Here is a 12,952-nt window from a genome sequence, read left to right as displayed (position 1 = left end):
CATCACTCTGGGCTCTCCAGAGCAGCTGACACATCGCAGTAACGCGTCTCCAGAAGTCAGGGTCTGCTGACTCCAGCGGGGATGGGAAGGCAAGCAGGGAGCAGCTGAAATGGCCCCTGTCTCCTCCGACTTCAGAGACCCAGGGCAGACGGCCGGCCTGACGGAGGTCCCTGGAAAGGGCTGTCAAGTGCAGGCTGTGCCCCCGGCCCCAGCAGAGAAGGTGGTTTGTCAACAATCTGCCTGCCTCTGGGTGAATTCCTATTCACCTGGTGGGGAAACTCATTTTCTCTCAACTAAAAGCTCTGAGTGGCCTGTCCCATATGTCTTTTATTAATAAAAACGAGTCATTATTACTACATAATTGCAGTTCATTTGCTAGGCTAAATCTTTCAAAGCCCAGGGGCTGGGGGTGGTGCAGGGGGAGACAATAAAAGGGAACCTTGATATGAACCACTTGGGAACCACCTGTGTAGGAAGCACCTCTGGAGAGACTCTGAAACGGTGCAGGGGCCTTAAGAGACTCAGCAAACCGTAAGCTCCCTCAGGCCTGTGAGACTGCCCCGCAGCCCTGGCGTCAGCTCCAGGATCAGGTGACCTGAAACAAGTTCCCTACCCTCCTGGAGGCTCCGTTTCTTTTCTTTCTCTTCTCTTCTTTTTCTTTTTTTCTTTTTTGGAAATCAGAGCTCATGTTTCTACCCTGCTTGACTCACAAGGCCGTTCTGAGAATCAAATGACATCCATCACGGATTCTTCATTCATTCACTCAGTAACCATCTGCCCAGGTATGTTATGGGCCAGACATTGTGCTGGCTGATGGGATACAAAAAGGAATAAAATGCAACCCTGCCTTCAAGGAGCTCACGGTCTAGTGGGGACCCCACAAAGGAAAAAGCTGAGAGGAGTAATACAATGTGTATCGGGGGACCCTAGATGCCCGCGGTGCTTTGGAAATCAGAAGAAGGCGCCCCACTTGCCTGATACTGAGAGGGCTTCAGGATGGGGATGCCTGGAAGGTGAGCAGGAAAATTGGAAATATGTCACATCATTTCCAACATGTCAACATGATCGTGGTGTGTGTGACCTTAGAGGCAGACCTGATGCCCTGGTCTGAATATAGTTATTGCTGTGTACATCTTATGACCACTACTGCCCAGTGGGGCTGTAAAAAGGGGACTTTTGCCAGACTGCTTTGCCCTACGTGGAGCATAGCATCCAAACTGTCTCCTTAAGTCAGTTACACTACCCCCAGTCTGCTTCAGATCTACTCTCTTAGCAACTTTCAAACATACAATACAGTATTATTAACTACAGTCACCATGATGTACATTATATCCCATGACTTATTTATTTTATAACCGAAAGTTTGTGCCTTTTGACCCCTTTCACCCAGTTCAGTTTTTGGTTTTTGTTTGTATTTAGATTTCACATATAAGTGACATCATACAGTATTTGTCTTTGTCTGACTTATTTCACTTAGCATAATGCCCTCAAGGTCCAGCCATGTTGTTGTAAATGGCAAGATTTCCTTCTTCTTATGGCTGAATAATATTCCACAATTTCTTTATCCGTTCATCCATTAATGGACAATTAGGCTGTTTCCACATCTTGGCTGTTGTAAATGATGCTGCAATAAACACTGAAGTGCATATATCTTTTTGAATTACTGTTTACCTTTCAGATAAATACCCAGAAGTGGAATTACTGGATCATATGGTAATTCTATTTTTAACTTTTGGAGGAACCTCCATACTGCTTTCAAAATAAGGTTATTTTTTTAAAAATGCCAACCTGTCTCAGCTCTAGGGGACTTGAACTAGAACTTGGAAGGAGCAGTCTTATGCTCTTGGGAGTCAGCACAGTGGTGACAACAACAATCAGAGGGAGAAAGCCCTCTTCCTATCCCCAGAAAGATGGTGCTCAGGGGACCACGCTCAGGCGTGCTGTCAGCCACCACTGCAGCTGGAGTTTCTCCTCCAGGATTCTTCTGGAGTTTCTCTGTGTGTTTCTTTTCACAGAGAAGACATTTCACTTACAACGCCTATAAGAAAATAGGACCAAGATTGAACCCCGAAAGCTTCTGTCCTGGGGACGGGGTCCCAGGAAAATGGGCTGGACTTTCCTACTGTGGCTCTCTGGATGCTGGACCTGTGTCTCCTGCAGAGGGAGGTGGGCAGGTACCCCCCACACACAAGATGGGGTCTGTTTCCTGGCTGAGCGAGAGAGACACGTTTATCCCTCACCTCTGGGCCCCTCGTGAATTCTGATTCAAGCCACACAGACCTAGGAATCGATAGTTTTAATCATTTCAAAAACTAGCCCCACTCTGGGTAAAATTACCATGCACGAGAAGCTCAATGGAGCTTAAAGGCCACAACCTCATTATCATTTCATTAGACTCACATTTCAGCAAGATGGAAAGAAATGTTCTCACACACCGCCCCCTCCCACGCCTCCCCTCCTCTCCCCTCCCCCGCCCGTGGAATAACTCTGGAGGACAGCGATGGTTTACAGCAGCTGTCAGCTAGGAGAGCCACTGGCCCATTCCCATCATGCACTCTGCTCAAGGAGGAAGCTCGGCGCAGTCGCTGGAGACCTCAGCGCAAATCAGCGCAAATGCCTCTCAAATCAAGTTTGCAATCCTGGGAAGTTTAGTAAAAACAACCCTGCTGTCAGTTTGGCTTCTCACAGCTGGAGGGGTCAAGTCATCAACACAGTATAAACCCAGGCCAGCAGAGCCTTGTCCTGCCCGGGGCCCCAGACGCCCTCTGGGAAGCAAAGGGTTTGAAAATGTCTTAAACTTTTCCAGTGTGTTTATTTTCTAGTGTTTAATGATATTGTCCATGCAAGGAGCAGAACCCCAGCTCCTGCTAACAATTAAAAAGGTTTTCTAGTTTAAGAGAAAATGTGATTGAAAAAGAAAGAGAGAGGGAAAGAGCTTGCACAGGAAGCAAAGCAAATAGTTCTCATTGAGAACATGCCACGGAAACACCCTGAGTGGAGAGGACCCTGCTCGTATGGTGAGCTCACCCATGGAGTGAACTCTGGTCACGGGGACTGGCCCACCGGGGTGAGTTTCAGAGAAGGCTGGCGAATGTCTGCCTCTCTGGCCAAGCCCTGTCCTACCTCGCCATGCCACTGCCACTGCCACTCCCAGGCAGTTTCATTATCATGGTTTGTATCCGTGACCCAAGTGTCCCCAGACCTTACCATCCCATAAACCCAGGTAGGTTCCCATCAATGAAACCACCAGGTTTCACTGCTACCATAAGCTCACTCTGTGAGTTGGGGGGCTCCTTGGAAGTGCCCCACCTATACTCATGAACAGGACTACCAGTGGGAGTAGATGCTGTGTCTCAACAAAGCTTCCCTCTCCCCTCCCTGTTTGCTCTCTGATGCTGGCATGCCCTGTAAGAATGTTGCTGACCATGCCCAGGGTGTTGTCTTGAAGCTCGCCAAAAGGGCCCCACTGCCCACCTGGTGTCCTGTGCCCTCCCCCACTCTGTCACACCCTATCACCTGGACACCAAACAGTACTGGCCTCTCTGAGTCTCATAGGATCCCTTATGAAAATAGTCCCTTTGACCTCTTTGTCACCAGGACTCAGACGATGGGGTAGTGGACAGGGGTGCAGTGCTCTTCCCTCCACTTCTTCCCTTGCCTTCCTCCAACTGCCAATAGATGCCCATGCCTCACACTTCCCCAGATCCAGCAGACACATCTGAATCCCATGGCTAGAAACGGTGTAGGCTGAAATTGGAATCCCTATTCTGTGTCCTCAGACCTTGGCTGCATATCAGAATTACCTGGGGAGCGTTTCAAATCCTGTTGCCAAGGCCACACCCCAAACCAAGAAATTAGAATCTCTGGGCATCGCTAATTTTTCAGTCTCCCTGGGTGATTCCCGTGTGCAGTCAGCATTGAGAACTACTCCCTGAGAAGAAGAACGGAAGAGAGGCAGGCAAAGCGGGATGGTGGGAGGGAGGGCAGGGCCAAAACTGGGAACCCTTTCCCTGCGATGGAAGAGAGCAGAAGCAAGCCAGACCCGGTGCCACACCCCGAGACACACACACCGAGAAAACCCAATGATTCTTTTGCCAAACCTGCCAGTGACTCGTGCTGCTGTTGTCAGTCTCTCTTTCAGCTGAGTCAATGTATCGGGAGAGTCGAAGAAGACAAGTGCAGTTCAGACTGGTGGCATCTGAGGTGCCTGGAGAGAGGAGGCCTCGTGTCGGTGGCTGTGGTGGAGACAGACAGAATTCTGCAATGGGTAGGGCTTTGGGAGAGCTCTGATCTAGCCACATGTAAGTTTCCAAACTAAACCAGGACAGCTGGCCATCTGCTCCAAGAATGGGTGTGACCAGGGACTGGCCTATGTTAGCTCGATGTCCAAAGATTCATTCATTCAGTCAAGTCAGTGAGTCAGTCATTCGTACATTTGTTCACTTGCTCACTCATATTCACGCATGTGAGAGCTGTGTGTAAGGGACCTCATATATCATATGCAGCCTGGTGGTTCCCAGGCTTTGTTTTTAGCTGAGGAATGCTGGTTTAAGTGAAACCAAATGGAAGCATAAACAAATACAAGGGGAGTTGCTTTGGTTAAAGTGGTGTAGGAGGCCCTGGGCCCAGCCCCCTCACCTCCTTCTCCTAAGGTGTTTTCACCAGATTCTCCCATTTCAAGGAGAAACGGGGTTTGGAAATCTTTCCTCTTTTAAATGAAGACACTGAGGCACAGGGCAGGGTGATGCCTTGCCCAGAGTCACACATATTTTATGTAACGAATTTTACTGTGCAAGGTATGGAAGAACACGGAGCTGAGTAAGACACAGTCCTTGTAAAACAGAGAAGCTTACTGCATAAATTACTACTACCTCCACCTCAGATGCTGAACCAAATGCCCAGTTTAGGCAGGAATCCTGCCTCTCTCAGCCTTGTTTCCTGAAGAAAGCCCTTCCGGGTCCTTCCCCAGCGCATGGCCCTGGGAGAATGCAGCCTTGTCCTCCAGAGCCCACCAGCTCCAATCCACGTTCAGCCTGATGCAGAATGCCAGCACCCACTCCAACTCCTGAGTGTTTTCTGGTTGTTCAATATTTTGAATGTCACACTTGGATTCCACCATCAAAGTTTCCAAAGTGTGAGTAAGAACCAGATAGCAACAGAAAAACATCAGTAACTAGATCAGCAATACCTGCCTTCTCACTGCTATAATTTGACACCAAATAGACAGAGATCTTTTAGGAAAGGGGAGGCCATTCTCTTCATGGGGTGATTTCCATGGGGGACTTTCCGGGTGTGCTCTTCCTGAAGATGCCTCTTGGGCACAGGGTGGCCAGGCTGACTTCTGAAATGAACTGAAAGCCACACAGTGTCTCAGGACAGAGGCAGGCCCGAGGCCAACCCCTAAGCCTTCCAACTGTGTGTTGGGCAACACTTCTCAGGTCCCAAGTTCTATTTGTAGTGGGTACTGCCCTCGGCTGAAGGGAGCTGTCTTGCTTAAGTTATGCCCCTTCCCAGGGGGGTTCAGTGATTCAGCCCCTTGCCTGGTTGGGGGGACACCTTTGAAGGGCCACCCAAGCTTCAGCGTGCCCCATGGGAACAGCTAAGGCCTCATGGCAACCCCACCACGGCACAACCTCTCCCTCTGCCCATCCTGCTTCCATGACTATTACCGTGGTTGTTCCGTGAACATTCCCCAGTTAACCTTGTGCTCATGGGTCTTCCTCTCAGAGTCTGTTTCCTGAGGAACCTGACCCTCAGCACAGTGGGTCAATGATCCCTACCTGTCAGAGCTATGGTGAGGGCTAAGTGAGCTCATCGTTCACATGAAATTTCCTCTCTCTGACATAGTGCCTGGACTAGAGTCAATGAGCAACACATTCCTTTACAACCTCCCTCTCCCTAGTTAGTCCCTCTTCCTGCAACTGTGCTTACAAACTTGGTAGTGAGTGTTCTCTGTCCTCTGAGGGAGACAGCTGGCTCTGTGGTCATTGGCAGAGCAAAAGGGATTGACACATTCTAAACCCAGTAGATGTTCAACTCCTTCTTTGTGTTTAGGTTTTTACATAGCCATGTTCATCTCACCAACACACACACACACACACACACACACACACACACACACACACACACACACACGGTATTGCAGAATTCTGCAATCTTTGTAGCTTTGCAGATGCCCAAAGCTGTACACGATCACTACAACATACAACCAGAGAATTGCTTGCATAGGGACATATGAACCAGCTGAGATATCGCAGGAGGGAGAGATCACTTCCTGGTGGTGGAATCAAGGAGGCCGCGTTTGTCATAGGTTTTGAAGGATGGCTAGAAATCCGGCAGGCAAACAGGGTGGGAGCGGCTTCCCGGCCAGGGGAATGGTATGACAGTCAACTGTGCAGTTGGGAAAACACAAAGCATGTCTAGTCAAGTTCTTCAGTCTTGGCTGAAGACAGGGTTTTGTAGAGGAGGATGACGGAGAGGAGCCAAGGCTGGAAAGAGAGTTTGGGACCTGATTGGGTGGGGCCTTAAATGCCAAGCTGAGGCTGGACGTCATGGGAATCCACTGATTTGTGACAGGGGAGAGCTTTAGGAAGATCAGTCATGGAGAGGATTGAATGGAAATGGTACCACGGGTCAGGAAACCAGTGCAGAGGTTGTGGTAACAGGCAGGGATAAGAGAGGACCCACCCCTGGCTGGGGGATGAGTGGGTTAGAAGGGCAGGAATCCCAGGATAGAAGCACTGACGTCTTTTTCAGATCACCACTACTACTACAACCTTCAGGGGCAACTGTGCAAATACCCTCAGCTCCTGATCTGAGAATAGGCAACAAGTGAGCTCACTCCCCAACAACTGTTTGGGGAAGTGAAAGAGGAAACTGACCTCAATATAAGGCTGATTGACTCATTGTTTCTGAGTGACCTTGTGCAGGAAAATCTCTGAGCCTGCTGCCAGTCACCTCCTCTGGCCACACCTTGGCCCATAGGAATGTAGGCCCCAAAAGAGAGCCCCCTGCATGAAACACCCAGAGAAACTTACAGAAACAGGACATACCCAGCCCTACTTCCCCACTCCCTTACTGTAAAGCCCTGAGCAAATCACTTAACACCATTCTGGGCCTCAGTTTCCTCATCTATAAAATGGTAGTAATAACTATCATCACCATTTGTGGGACTTTTATGAGGTCAAATAGCATCATAAACCTGAAGGTGCTTAAAGCTCTTTGGAAGTGGGCACTAAATAAATGCACGATGTAATTGTCAATGTTGTTATGTAATTGGGTTAATTGGGTATTACTATTGCCACCACCCCTGTAACCTGGTCTATCTCTTTTCTCTGAAGAGCCCAAACACTGTTCATGGGGCTCTTTTTTCTTGAATAATTCTCAAATGCCTCCTCTTGTTTAGATGTGGGCCTACCTGAAACAGACCTTGAGTCAGATCCTACGAAAGCTGGGAGGAAGGCCTGCCTGAGAGCACCGTGATACCAGGGAGTGATTCACTCCTGCTCAGTGGGGACATTGCTGGTGTCTAGGTCAGGGAAAGGCAGGTGACTCAGGTGGGACTTTCTGGGCACAGAAAAACTGTGATCACCCATCCCTCTAATTCTTCCATCTCTTCGGCTGCATGGACCCAGATCCCCTCTCCCCTCTCCCCACCCCGTAAACACTACCTCACTCCTGGGCTACCTTCTGGTCCCAATGCCTAGAAATCTAAATAACAGCCGAAACCAGTTTGGCTCAGTGGATAGAGCGTCAGTCTGCGGACTGAAGGTCCCAGGTTCGATTCCGGGCAAGGGCATGTACATTGGTTGCAGGCACATCCCCGGTAGGGGGTGTGCAGGAGGCAGCTGGTCGATGTTTCTCTCTCATCGATGTTTCTAGCTCTCTATCCTTCTCCCTTCCTCTCTGTAAAAAATCAATAAAATATATTTTTTAAAAAGAAATCTAACTAACAGTGCAGCTAATGTGACTCACCAACCATGTGACTTAATTTTCCTCATCTGTAAAATGGGTCTAATAATCTCTGAGCTGCCTGCCTTACAGGGCTGATGTGAGGAGAATCCCAGGGGCTGAGGAGGCAAGAATGCTTGGTGACCTTATATACAACAATATAAGATGTTGTATCAAGATAAGAGGCAGATTGAAGGGATGTTTCAAGGGGATGTTTCTAGATGATTTCCTGCCCAGGGTAGAGGTGAGGAGATGATGGCTGGCAGCTGCTCTGAAGTAACTATGAGAAAAGTTGTAGGGGGACCCCAGGAGGCCAGTTCCCTCTAGACTCAAAGTTCCAAAGCTGGGTAGATAGTGTTTCTTGAACATGGTGTTCTGATACAAAACATCCCTCTAAAAAAAACCACACAAAAGAAAACATTAAAACTATGAGATTAGAATAGTGTAAGGGAGTCACCCTCTACCATCAGCCCACAGCTTGGCTGTGGCACCCTTCCAAAGTGTCCCTGGACTGTCTGGACAGAGGCATGGGCCCACTCACCCAGACCACAAAGGAGCATGGCTGGGAGGTGGCAGTCTCCCATTAATAAGGGAAAAGTCAGAGCTGAGCTACTAAGAGGCTGAAAGTCTCCTTCCCAGGGGGGCCTGCCCTGAATGGAGACAGGAGGAGACCATAGAGGCAGTGATATGCCCAGTCCCCCAGGCAGCAGGCATCCACAGGAACAAGTGCAAAACCAGGGGCAGGGCCTGCTTGCCACTTGCAGTCTGGCTTGGATCCCCTGCTCATAGGAAGGGTAAGGGGGGTAGAGGAAGAAGGTTAGAGTTCACCAGGGAAGAAGCCTTTGGGGCTCCCCTCATGGGGCTGGTACAGGCTTGATGAACCCCAAAGTCCCTGAAGCAAAGACAAATTCTCCACATGTACGAAGAAGGTTTAGACCCGTGGTCGGCAAACTGCGGCTCGCGAGCCACATGCGGCTCTTTGTCCCCTTGAGTGTGGCTCTTCCACAAAATACCACGGCCTGGGTGAGTCTATATTGAAGAAGTGGCATTAGAAGAAGTTTAAGTTTAAAAAATTTGGCTCTCAAAAGAAATTTCAATCGTTGTACTGTTGATATTTGGCTCTGTTGACTAATGAGTTTGTCGACCACTGGTTTAGACCATCAGAGACTCTGTCTCTGCATCCCACTTATAAGTGTTCCCCAGCCTCAAATGATTTCCTAACTCACCAACCTGGGTTTAAGCTGTTTTTTTAATTTGACCCCTCCTGTCCCTCCAGCCAGGCCCGGTTCACACTCCCAGACTCAGCCTGCCAGTCTGGCTTACGTTGACTCCTCCATGTTAAGGGCCCTCCATAGCCACACTCCTCCTTGGTATGCACATGGACTGAAATCAGAGTCTGGGCTCACGGCCATTAATCAACCCTGTGACCTTGGCAGCTACCTAAACTTTCTGGGTCTCCACTTCCCCATCAGTACTTGGGGATAATTGTAGAGTTCCACTGCACACCCTTGTTGGAAGAATTAAATGTGTTTTTCATCCAGCCCTTTAGATTCTACATGCATTTGTCTTTCTCTGTCTGACTTATTTCTCTTAGCATAATACCTCCAACCACACTGTCACAAATGATAAGATTTCATTCTGTTTTATGCCCAAGTAATGTTTCCTTGTACATATGTACCACAACGGTTTTATCCAGTCATCTATTGATGGGCACTTGGGCTGTTTCCATATCTTGGCTATTGTAAATAATGCTGCAGTCAACATAGGGTGCATATATTCTTTCAAATTAGTGTTTTGGGTTTCTTTGCATATATACCCAGAAGTGGATGAGAAAAGGTAAGGGGATTATGAACTACAAGTTGTTAGTCACAAAATAGTCCTGGGGATGTAAGGGACAGCATAAAGAACATAGTCAATAATATTGTAATAACTATGTACAGTGCCAGGTGGGTACTTAAAATATTGGGGGGACCACTTCGTAAAGTATATGATTGTCTAATGACTATGTTGTACACCTGACACTAATACAAAATAATATTGAATGTAACCTGTAATTGAAACATAAATTTTTTTTAAAGAATTAAATGTGTTAACATAGACCTCGGCACAGTGCTTGGCACCCTACAAGCCCGCATCTGCACTGGCTCCTACCCAGTGCCTTTTCTAGAGTGGGCTTCAGATCTATTTCTGGAAGGAGGACAACATTCCCCCCACTCCCCATTCCACTCCCCTGACCCATAGCCAGGGTTAGCCTCGGGTTGGGGTTGGTCTATGGCATTGGTCAGCAAACTCATTAGTCAACAGAGCCAAATATCAACAGTACAACGGTTGAAATTTCTTTTGAGAGCCAAATTTTTTAAACTTAAACTTCTTCTAATGCCACTTCTTCAATATAGACTCACCCAGGCCGTGGTATTTTGTGGAAGAGCCACACTCAAGGGGCCAAAGAGCCGCATGTGGCTCGCGAGCCGCAGTTTGCCGACCACTGGTCCATGGTAACAGCCGCTAGATAACAGGAAGGAACCTGCTTCTCAGCAGAAGCCTTCCCAACCCCAGCCCCTCTGCCTCCCAGCTCAGGCCACGCTCCTGCCAAATCAGTCTCCACTAGTTTGGTTAAGATGAAGGTCCCCTCACCTTGCTGGCGTTTTGCCATGCAGCCAGCAGGCTGCAAACTCTCCCAGAACACACCAGGTCTGCTGAGAGACATGCGTGCACAGTCACCCAGCTCACTCCCACATGAGCACACTCACACAGGTGCACACACTCCTCCCACAGTACCCACGCTCACACCAGACTCCCACGCCACTTACCCACGCATCTGCTCACAGACACGCACTCACACACCAGAAGGGCAAGTTCCGTAAGTTCCCTTTGGGGAGGATCAGCCCCTTTGGAAGGTTCTGGGCCTCAGGCGAACCCTGGTATCTCTCACTGAGAGGGTACCAAAGGGTTAAGAGAGAACACTTCCAGGGAGTTTGCCTCTTAATCAACACAGTTAATTCTTTTCCTTTTACAAACATAAATTCTTGGCAGTCAGTAACCAAGAAAGAAAGGGGTAAGAAAAAACCTTAACCCAACATTAGTCAAATCTTTGCCTCTTCCTATTTTTTTTTTTCAAGTTCAAACCCAGGGGAATTCAAAGCAATGAGAGAAATCCCAGCCCAGATGGAATGTTTTTGCTAATATACGTCTGCAAGTTATTTAAATGCATGTTTAAGTGTGTGTGTGTGTGTGTGTGTGTGTGTGTATGTGAAAGAGAAAGAGAGAACATGAGAACAAGCATGTCTGAGTGGTACGTGTGTGTGTGCGTGCGCGCATGTGTGCATGTGTGTGCGTGTGCATGTGTGTGTGTGTGTGTGACTAGAGCAGACAGCAGAGCAGAGGAATCACCAGTGTCTCTCCTGAGCCCCAGCTGTCCTCTGGCCTTGACTCTCCTGTCTAGACCTGAAGCAGGACAATGCCATTTGAAGGCAGGACTGTCCTTGTCCTTCAACCTGGGGCCCCCTGGGACCATAGCATCTGTCCCTGCCCCTCTGCCCCAGGATGGCCTCGATGGTACATTCTACTAGCAATAACCCACCCACCATACACTCTTTTGTCTTCTTTGCTTAGCCAGAAGATTTCAGACTAGTTTCTATGCCTGGAGGGGAGGGATAGTTGAGAGGACCAATCCCCCTCTCCTGCAGAGCCACCCTTATAATGGCCCTGCCTGGAATAAAAATCTGGGCTTAGGCTCTATTCCTGGCCTCTTGCTGTCCCTTCTTAGAGCTCTAATGATCTTCAGACCTTGGTATTCTACCTTTGACCCTCACCCCCTCAAAATCCCCCTTAGATAACAAGCCTGACTCTCACCCACGACTCCACCTCAGCAAGGCTCCTACCTCCACCCCCTGATGCCCTCCTAGCAGGGAACAGGGTGCAGGGGATTTGCAGACACCCCTGCCTTCCTCCCCCCCTCTGCCCCCCACATCTAGCTTCCTCTCATCTGCTCCCTCTTGAGCCAACTTTAATTCTTTTAATCTTTCCTCTGAAATTGCTCCTCTGGCCCCATAATCAGCTGTGTGGGTCCCAACTTCCTGATTTCCAGGGGTAGATGAAGCAGCTTTCTCCATCTAAAGGCATTTTAGGTGCCTGGGCCACCCCATGGACTGGCTTAGGCTCCTCTCTGGTGAGGGGCCTGCTCTCACTCTTCTGAGCCCCAGCCCACCCTGAGTCCTGGCCTTCCACATGGAACTTCCCATGCCCCTACCCTGCCCTGCCTTCCCCCCCCACCACCCCCAGAGATTCCAGCCTTCCCATCATCATCCCTTCACACAGAGGCCTCTCAGTGTCCCCAGGCCTAGGGTTCACAGCCTCTTCTATCACCAGCTCTTGGGAAAGGAGAGGTGGGGTGGGGGCAGGGTAGTGCTCAGGGTCTGGAATCTGCAGAGAGAATCTTCGCTCTAGTTCCTCCCCTCTTCTCTGGATTCTCTGCTCGTCCCATACACTGGTCCTCAGAGACCCCTTTTTTTTTTTCTGAGAATGTGGCTATCCATGGTCTCCCCTGGCTGATGAGGAGGCAAGACTTCCTTTCAACTCTCTGAGAGTGTGTCATCTACTCTGCTGGTCTCTGGAACCACCTCAAGTTCTGGTGCTACGCTGAGCCCTGGCTTGAAATAGAGCAAAACAGGTCAAGGTCACAGACTGAGTGGTTAGGTGCTTTTGAAGAGGGAGAGAGAGGGAATGTAAGGGAAAGTAGAAATGAGTTACGTGACATTTGAGCTTGCCTTAATGTGTAGTTAGGGGGATAAGTGGTAGCTTAGATCAGACTTTCAACATGGAATAAATAGTTGCCTGGAAAGGAATATCTGAGACAGAAATAGGAAAGAAGATATTCTGTGGGAAGTGTCCTGGAATGCCACCTTGTCAGGACTACAGTTTGCTTCTGAAATGGGTGGGGTTCTGGGGCCTCGACACATGGACACTGGTTTCCTAAGGCCTGAAAATGCCAGAGGACTCTGTG

This window comes from Eptesicus fuscus, chromosome 3 (genome assembly GCF_027574615.1).
Source record: "Eptesicus fuscus isolate TK198812 chromosome 3, DD_ASM_mEF_20220401, whole genome shotgun sequence".
NCBI lineage: Eukaryota > Metazoa > Chordata > Mammalia > Chiroptera > Vespertilionidae > Eptesicus > Eptesicus fuscus.
Note: the sequence above shows the minus strand (reverse complement) of the source record.